The sequence below is a fragment of the Apium graveolens genome, chromosome 6 (assembly GCF_009905375.1).
Source record: "Apium graveolens cultivar Ventura chromosome 6, ASM990537v1, whole genome shotgun sequence".
Classification (NCBI taxonomy): domain Eukaryota; kingdom Viridiplantae; phylum Streptophyta; class Magnoliopsida; order Apiales; family Apiaceae; genus Apium; species Apium graveolens.
Genome location: NC_133652.1, coordinates 52,631,086 through 52,641,706, shown reverse-complemented (window position 1 = coordinate 52,641,706; position 10,621 = coordinate 52,631,086). Strand labels below are relative to the sequence as shown.

General features: G+C 33.4%; 1 pseudogene; it reads left to right on the top strand.

Annotated features, from left to right (window-relative positions):
- Positions 1–754: 754 nt before the first annotated feature.
- On the top strand, positions 755–3,584 carry LOC141665046 (fe-S cluster assembly factor HCF101, chloroplastic-like; annotated as a pseudogene).
- Positions 3,585–10,621: the final 7,037 nt, after the last annotated feature.

Here is a 10,621-nt window from a genome sequence, read left to right as displayed (position 1 = left end):
CCAGAGTTTATTCTTAGGCTTAAGACTGTATATTGAAAAATACTACAGTCTAATCTTTGACATTTTTATAGAATTAAGTAATACAGTACAAAATACAAATTTAGATTATCATACAACTAATTCTTAGGGCATTCAATTTGACTTAGTCTTGTTATAGTACATGCATATCTTGTACAACTGTATTATTACCTTTAAATATGCGATTGAATTGATCCTTCAATTGTTTAATATGACCTCTGCTAGGTTTGGCATAAGTCTTGGTTAGGATATCCCAAATATCTTTGGAAGTATTGGCTAGAGAAATTAATGGAACCAGTGATTGTGATATAGTACCAATAAGAGCACCAAATAATAATTTGTCTTGATGAGTCCAAAAAATGAATCCGGGATTGGGTTTAACAATATTTTCTGTAGTGATTGTAGGTGAAGGAGAAGGAAGAGTTCCATCAACATATTTGTAGAGATCGTGCCATATGAGAATGGCACGAACTTGCATTTTCCAAGAAATGTAGTTTGTAAAGGTGAGTTTAATGGTGTTGTGTATATTGATGAAGGTGAATGGTTTGGCAGGATCTTCACTGTTGGGAATTTGGTAAGTATGGGTGGAATTAGCCAAGAAAAGGAAAGGATGTTTGTGCTAGGAAGATAATAGTTCATAGGATCAAGAATCTGATACCATATAGAGAATGTCAGAAAAGTGATGATTTGCATTACCAATGGTGAAACAATATATACTATTATGTTTTTCACAGAAATGGACATTAAGATGGCCACTGAATCAGACTGCCAAAAAATAAACAGTGATCAAACACCAGAAAGAGGTAATGCACTCTGCATAACTTGTTGTTGTAAAAGTAATTAAAACATAAAGGTTGCAAGTATGAACAGTGAGCAAGGCCAGTTACTGGAAATTGGCCTTTTGATAGGACAATTCCCAATTAACGGGGTGATAACTAGGGAATCATCCTAAGGGAAATTCAAACCATCAAGGTCGGGGTCACCGAATTTAAGTGTCATCTCAGTCTTAGCACGTTGGGGTGCATTTCCGACTATAATCATCACCACTCTAGCATAAGCCTTTCGAGAGTTGTTTGTTTTTTCAATGGTAGTTGGCCCTCTGGAGATCATACTGATCACTGGCCCTCTAGGCTGTGGGTTTCGACCTCTATTGTTACCCCCTTGATCATCATCTCTCTTGTGGACTCCACCATCCTCATCGGATGAGATACTCGATCTCATCCTTGAATTGTCTGTAGTCATTGGTATCATGAAAAATATCCTTATGCCTTGCTTATTTGGTTCCTTAGCATATCTATGCTTTCGTTGGTATCATGACCAATTGTCTGTAGTCGTTGGTATCATGATCAATTTCCATCAGTATTTGGTTCCTTGGGCGTATTCAGCCTTGCGTATCCAGTGAACCTCGGTCCTTGATTCTTCTTGGAAGGGGGATCAGAGTTCTTTCCAGTTCATTATTTACCACCATTTTCTTCATGCTTTCCTCCACCTTGAACACACATATTATATTATGTTATTTATTATGCAGATTAAACTATATTATTTATAAATATCTCTAGTGTCCAAAGGCTAGACCCTGAAAAAATTCAGGAATAACAGCTAGACCTGTTTATGCAGACCAGCATCCCATGGGACTGCAAAAAATATAAAATATAGTGGCAGTTTCAAGGTGCATGGTAAAAACTTTCATTCTTTGTTTGCAGGTATTGGATGTATCAGGTATTATTTAGTATTAGTTATCAGTCATTAGCATCTGATGCCTAATATCATCCACGGTTCCCTTTTTACTACTATTTTTTGTTGCTATAAGAAGCACACATCATAGTGTGATAAGCAGGGTTCACATTCATTACTTAAATTCAATCGAACCTTGTAGGATAAACTAATAACACAACAAGATAAAAAAAGATACTTATCTGGTTCCATTTTAATATGAAGTTAATGACCTATATTGCTTGGAGACATGTTATTGAACTTCCAAGTTTATAAATACTTATCATGGGAAGATACTCATCAGTTTCATTTATATTTTAATTCGATATATCATGCTTACTGAAATATTATTTAACTTCTAACTTTAGAATGCATGAGATACTTATCTTACTGATGTACAGGGAGGAGTTGGAAAATCAACTGTAGCTATAAACCTAGCATACACTTTGGCTAGTATGGGTGCGAGAATTGGTATATTTGATGCCGATGTTTATGGGCCAAGTCTACCAACTATGGTCTCCCCTGAAAACCGGATACTTGAGATGGTAACCTTTTGATTTGAAGTTTAAAATAGTATTATTTTTTCCCTACAATTATTGGATCCATAGAATGTGAAATCTTTTAAAATGCGTTCCTTAGAACCCAGAGAAGCAAACAATTATTCCTACAGAATACCTGGGAGTCAAGTTAGTTTCTTTTGGATTTGCTGGAAAGGGGCGTGCAATTATGCGAGGACCAATGGTTTCCGGTGTTATAAACCAATTACTAAATACTACTAAATGGAATGGCATGCTTCCTTTTAGAATAGATTCCCCTAACTTATTCTATTGCCTTGGATATTTCTGGAATCCTTTTTCCTTAGATATCTCTGAAATCCTTTTGTCAGATACAATTTATGAAATTTTTTAATGATAGCTTAAAATAAGGCAAGATGACGAAGTTGAACGAGTGATTTTAAGAAAAATTAGTCAATATATATATTTTTTATCTCATTACACCATCAATTTTGGTTGGGAGTACCTTAAAATGTTGGGGATAGGTAAAGCTGGAGAGATATTGTGTCTTCTACAATTGTATTTTCTTTACAATAAAATTACTAACATATTTTGTTACTTGCTTAATATTAGTAACTTCGTATAAAAAGAATTCATGAATTCCTGGACTACCTTATCATCGACATGCCTCCAGGAACTGGTGATATTCAGCTTACCTTATGCGAGGTAATGCACTTCCTTGTGACCCTGCTTATATTCAGTTCTTTGCAAGAGCATTTATTAGAAATTTAATTGGAGAATTTTTACCTTAAGATATGCTTTGAATTTAATTGTAATGTATATCAAATTCTAATAACCTCATTTTCCAACATTTATTCTTGAAATTCTTGGTCTTTACAACAAGCATCTATTTTCACTAGCTTCCTATTTTTTTCCTTGAACTTTCTGAAGTCAGTAACTTCTGATCCTAATGATGGATATATACAATCTCCAGGTGGCTCCATTAAGCGCCGCTGTTATTGTTACCACTCCCCAGAAGCTAGCATTTATTGATGTTGATAAAGAAGTTCGGATGTTTTCTAAGCTTAAGGTTTGTTTGTATATTACCTACCATTTTCTGTAAGGTGAATTGTAGTCCAGTGACAACACTACATTATCAAAGTTGAGATGAGAGCAACATTTTTCTGAGTTATTAGGTGTATGCAGAAAAATTATTTTCTCACTGAATTCTAAATCCTCTCTATATGATTGGATCTACAGGTCCCATGCATCGCAGTAGTCGAAAACATGTGCCACTTTGATGCTGATCGAAAACGCTTTTACCCATTTAGAAGAGGATCAGGCTCTCAAGCAAGATAATATTACATTGTTACTGTTATAACATTATTTTTCTCCATTCTTCGGATGGACTAAAAGTTATATTGATTTTGAAGTGATTTGCAAACCTTAAAACTATAAATATATTCATGGAAGCTAAAAGAATTCATGACTAGTTGAAGTGGAAAGTGAAACAAGAAAAGCTTAAACGGGGAAATTTGATAGGAAAATTCAGGAGATGCTGAGAAAGTTGGCCAAGAAAAATCCTGAACTGAAAGTTAACTTTGCAGATGGCAATAACTCCAGTGGTAGCAACTCCAGTGCAGAAGGCAACTCTAGTGCAAAAGGCAACTCCAGTGCAGATAATAATATTAATGTTTAAGCAGCTACTACCTACTTATTTAAGTACTTAATGGTTTATGAACTTGATACATGGTATTAATTAGTTAATAGCAACTTAAGACGCAATTTGGAACTTTTATTTTGGGTTGCTTTTGGAACTTTGTAATATTATGATGAATTTGTACCTTGGTTAAATTCTAAATTTGACTATGTATTTAACCCTTAATGTTATGTATTGATCAATTCGTATAATTGAAAGTAGATTTAGGTTTTATTATATTTTTAAATTCAAAAAGTGCAACCAATATTACAGTAGATTACACGAATATTTTAAAAAGGTTGTGTTACAGTAGGCTATAAAAATGTTACCAAAACAATTTAACCATTTTAAAATCTTGTGTTACAATAGCTAATACGGTCTTGCAAAAGAGTCTATTCCAACATATATTTAGGTGTTACTAAAGGGTTAGGTGTGTTGCAACAGAACTGTGGTTACATCTTCAACTTGTTATCATAAAAATAGAAAATGTAACTATAGGTACTCTATTGTAACACATTGAGAGATGTTACCAAAATTTTAAAAAATGTAACCGTAGACCCCTATTGTAGCAGGAGAAATCCAACACCCCTTATTTTCAAAAAGTTTAACCATAGCCAATTATTTTGCTTTAGGTAACATTTTTTGGTCATTTTAACACTTTTTTTGTGTTGCTACAGGTCAAATATGGTGTAATGTCCATTAGTCAACCAATTTGTGAAGCTTCTTAAGGTAAACAATCTGATCTACAAATTAAATATCTGCTTTTCGCATGGATCCTGTGGTTGGTTTCAAAAATTCTAGTTTTTCACGTTTTTAATTACAGTCTCCATTGCGTTTTATACCTCAAAACCCTTCAGTGGCATCAGAGCTACTTGCGAAAAGTGTTTAATTCATCTATGTGTTTACTGGTTTTACGATGATAACTTGTATACAATCTGCCATGACTTTTATGTATGTGATTTTGTATATTTTACATGCTGCATGTTTATATATAGGCATATATGTAAATGTTTTGAATATATGATATTCATATGAGTTGTATAATTATATGATGATTGTATAATCTGTATGTATAATGATATATACATGATTTGTGTTTTTTCTTAATATAAGAATCGTATTTGCTACGATTCTGAATCGGATACAACAGATTTGCTAAAATCTGAGTCCGGTGTCCGATATTCGCAAACGAGTACCTTTTCGAAATGGAAAACGCGCGTCTGAACAAAACTGATGGCAATAGCCATTAACGACTCGTCTGTAAGGCATTTGACGTTGTTTAGGCCCTGTAATATGCGATTTAATGTTATCAGATTTAATTTCGAATTTTCTGATTTTTATCATATTTGGTTTTTATGATTAGATCATGATGGGTATAATATGTTAAGATCATATTATGTGTTCTAACATGTTCTTATGTGTTAATTGAGCATTGTGGATGGTCATCGCTTATGACCTTAGTTTAATTGTTTTGGTTTTTTAAATACGGTCTGCATATCGTTTGATCTTGTAATTATTAAATCTCGAATGTAACCCAAGTTCTTCTTGTAAGTTCATTAGATTAGTTTTTATAATTCATTCTTGTAATGTACATGAGTACATAGATATTTAAAGATCAAGGATAATCCCACATGGAGGTCGTCCAAGAAAGCAATACAAGAACGAGATAACTCAAGAAAGAAGACATGTAATAGTTAGCTTGCACTTATTTTCCACTTTAGATTGACCTAGATCTTTGTCATTAACTTGATGAAGATCACATAGGATGAAGCCATAACCAACCACGTTTACTTTTTGCACTTTACATATATATGCTCATATGATGAATATATATGTAAAGTAGTTTAATGATGCATGCTTAATTAGATTAAGAATGTATGTATTAGATACGACACTCATGCCATGCTTGCTAAATAAGATAAATCTGTAAAGATTCAAGATTTTAAAATGAACAAATGCTTATGAGATTCTCATGTTTATGAAACACAAAATAAAATACTAATCTTCTTTATTTCTGACATGGGGCGATTTTGTCAAATGCGACTTCATTGAACTTGTAAGGTTGTGGGTTTTAAGCGAGACCGTTGTGACTCCCTCACTATCTGAAAATCAAATAATTGACGAATATTGATTTGAAGTATTTTTTCAAGGAAAAATTGGGAATCTCTTTGTGAATGGATAATGATCATTTTAAAATTAACAAAACCCTAAAATTAATATTAAGTTGATCAGATTCTTCCAATGAGTCCAATGCGTTAACCCCTAGATCGATAAGGAGTGGTTTCGCCAAAGAGAAGTACTCATATCTATCGTGGGAGATGTGTTGAAGTATATTGATACTTTTTGGCTATTGGGTTTGACTTAACTAAGTTATCACAATAGGATTGTGAACTTAGAGGCATAGAGTTTGGCGAGATTTATTAGATAAATATGAACAAATGTTGTTCCACCAAGCTATCCAAGAGCTATATAGTTGATATAATTGATAAATATTGTCTACCTAAATAATCGTGTTTTTGGAGAAAAAGTCAAAGCTGACCTAACGCATGGTGAAATATGGATCTTGGCTCACTAGAAAGAATATAGAAAATATTCTTTCCGAAATAATAGTTAGGGATATTGATTTGATAAAAATAGTGGGAGATATATATTTTGAATATATATGAATAATCACTTAAACATAATTTAATGATCATCTGTAGACTAGTTCATATTATGCACTTTAATATTATAGATATCAAATGACAAATTACACAAATAACTTCTCTATGTAATAGTCCTTGAGAAGGACAAGCTGACATGAAATAATTTCCTTGACTAACATAGGAACTTGACAATTGTCCTCAGGTTCAAGGATGCCACTCTAACCCCTATCTTATTTATTCTAGTTGAGAAGGAAACATGTGCTGAACAAAATTCTTACCAGAAGCAAATTGATTATGTAACTGATGTTTCATGTCTCATGCTTGCAATTATGAGTGTTGAGCTTTAGAAGCAACAAGATCATATTGATGCTTATGATATGATTGAGCACCTTCAAAGGATGTTTAAAGGATAGGCTCGTCAAGAAAGATTTGACAATAATTAGGCACTGTAAATTTGCATAAATGGGATAATGAGATCCGGTTGGACCAAATGTTCTAAAGATGATAGGTATATGTACCTTGATATTTTCGGTTTCAAGACTGGTCTAGAGACTTAGCTTGATTTGATCAAGAAATCTTTGAATAATATCTATTCTCAGTTTGTTATGAACAAAATGAATGAGATAGACAAAACACCCATTGAGTTGCGAGGCATATTTAGAACTGCTGAAAACAACACCGTAAAAGCATGAACTACGTCCATATTGATGGTGTACACATGGAATGCAAATGGGAAATGAAAGTGGACAGGAAAGGTTAAGATTTGATTTTATTCAGTGCCAAACCAGAGTCCAATCCCAAGGGGGCTTTTGAAGCCTATTAGTGGTGTTGCTAAATAGATTATTATCATTTCTATGATAATAATCAGATGATTGGAAGTACTGTCGAACTTATTTAGAAGACCTAAAGAAGAAGACCATCAATGGTCAATCTTCATGTATCTTGTTAGAATTGGATCAAAAGTTATTGCTCTAGTTGAAGAAACTCGGTACCTAATTTTTCCCATAAGGTAAAGTTGAGAACTTGGTAAATTGTTAATATGTGCCTGCCTTGAGCGGAGACAGTGTATCAATTTCTTATTAGGACAAGAAAGGTTTTTCATTTTAATTAAATAAACAGTTTTTTATTCTATTTCGATGATAAGGCTTATAATGTTACACAATTAGTTAACAATTTATATGTTCAGAAATGACTCAAATCAAACATTACCTCTAGTATTACCGTTTAGACCATATTAATGAGAAACGTATTTCTGAGGTACATGTAGATGGATACTTGGATATGTTTGATTTTGAATCATACGAAAGATGCGAACCTTCTCTCATTGACAAAATGACAAAAGTTTCTTTTACCTGATAAGTTAAAAGGGCCATCGAACGATTAGGACTAAAACATAGTAATGTATGTATTCCAATGTGGATGATGGAAATGGGTAGCTTTTTCTACTTCATAGCATTTACTAATGACTTTAGTAGATATGGATATGTATATCTTATACAAATCCGATTCTTTTAAAATGTTCAAAGAATATAAGGCTGAAGTAGAAAAGCAAACAGGGGAAAGTATAAAAGTTTTACGATCAGATCATGGAGGAGAATACTTAATCCTCAAATTCAAGAGTTTCCTGAAAGAGTGTGATATTGTATCATAATTTACTTCTTTTGGAACACCTCAATGGAATAGAAATTCTGAGAGGAGAAATCATACCTTGTTGGACATGGTGCGATTGATGACGAGTCAAGCGGATCTTTCAATCAGTTTCTAGGGTTATGCTCTGGAAACGACTGCATATACACTTAACCGAGTTCTGAAAAAAGCGGTTCAAAAGACTCATATGAGATATGGACTGATAAACGTCATAGCATATCATTTATGACAATTTGGGGACGTGAAGCATTTGTGAAACATTTAGCCTCTGACAAGCTTGGACCAAAATCAGATATACGCTATTTTGTGGGATACCTTAAGTTAGACTAAAGGGTATAGTTTTTATAATCCTTCCGAGAACAAAGTATTTGTTGCTCGGACCGCTGTATTTCTTGAGGGAGAACTACTTTCTAAGAATATCAGTGGGGGGACAATACATCTCGGTGAAGATCGATAACCACATGATAACATTAAACTAGAGTTGGAACAAGATCAAGATGTACATCAAAATGTTAAAAGTAATTTTGTTCAAAAAACACAGGTTTGTAGATCAATTAGGATTCAATATGAGCCCGAGAAAAATTATGGATTTTTCTTGACTCAAGATATTGATGTGATGCTTACGAATAATGTTGAGCCTCTCACCTACAAGATGCTATAAACAATCCAGAATCCGAGAAATGGCTGAAGGGCATAAAATCTGAGATGGAATCCATGTATCAAAATAAAGTATTGACTCTAGTTGACTCCGGTTTTAATGGTCAAGTCCATCAGGATTTTACTAGAAATAGCTGCTTACTTTGACTATTAGATTTGGAAAACAGATGTCAAAACCGATTTCTTATATGAGAGTCTTTAAGATGATGTATATATGATACAACCTGAGGGTTTTGCCAATCCAAAGTTGCTAAGATGGCCTGTAAGTTGCTTTTATCTATTTATAGATTGAAGCAAGCAACAAGGAGATGCAATATTCATTTTGATAAAATAGTCAAAGAGTCTGGTTTTATTCAAAATGAAGTTGAACCATGTGTTTACAAGAAGGTTAGTGGGAACCCTATGACATTCCTAGTATTATATGTAGATGACATATAACGGATAGAGAATGCCATACCTTCACTACAGGCTGTTAAGACTTGGTTGAGAAATAGTCTCTCGATGAAAGGCTTGGATGATGTTATCTATATATTAGGGACTGAGATATATAGAGATAGATTGAGGAGATTAATCGACCTAGTCAGAGTACATATATTTATAAAGTATTGCATCATTTTAGGATGCACGATGCAAAGAAAGGATATGTTTCGATGTCTCATGGGATAGTAATTTCAAAGGATAATTCCCCCCTAAATCATTAGATGATAAGGGTCGTTTGAGAAATTTTCATATGCTTCAGCAATTGGATCTATAATGCGTGCAATGATATGTACTTGTCCTGATGTTTCATATACTTTGAGCATGATGAGTAGATACCAGTCTAATCCAGGTGAGGATCAGTGGATAGTTTTCAAGAATATTTTTAAGTACTTAAAGAGGACTAAAGATTTATTTTTTTGTGTATGGAGAAGATAGGGAACTGGTTGTAAAGGGTTACACTAATGCTAGTTTATGAACCTATTTTTGCACAGACAAGGATGATTATGTGTCTATGCCTGGTTTTTGTTTTGTCTAAATATAAGTGATGTTAGCTTGAATAGTTCACAGAAAGAACATTGATTATCCTATAATGGAATCCAAATATATTGATGCTTACGAAACAACTAAGGAGACTGTTTGGGCATGTGCTTAGGCGATATCACCTTATTAATAAGATTAATGATCAAGGAGATATATATGTAAAGTGCATAGTAATGATAATATTGCATACCCCACTGACTAAGGCTTTGTCGCAGCAGAGTCACGATGGTCATACTAGTTCCATGAGTATTAGATACATGGGTGATTGGCTCTAGTGCAAGTGGGAGATTGTTCGTGTTTGCGCCCTAGAGACAATAATATAATATTTTTTGTCTAAGACATTTGGATTATTGATGTTTATGTTTTATCGATTATTCCCTTTATAATTTTCTATGTCTTAATTTACTGCGATATAAATGTTAGATTAATAAATGTTCTTGAAATATGATATGAATTCTGTATCTCCAAGTACGTGACTTAGAAATGAGATTATGAGAATAGTATCAATATTCCTAAAGGTCCCTAGTCGAGTATTATTATTAAGGGACAATGCATTAAGATAGGTGTGTTTGTTGACTGATGATCACATCTTATTGATCATAGGTATAGTGATACTAAAGTAAAAAACACAGGCAGGTGTAAATGTACATGGTGCTGGACATACCCAATGTGAGATTCTCTATGTCTATTGTGTCATAAGTAATTCTCACTGTGATAATGATGTAATG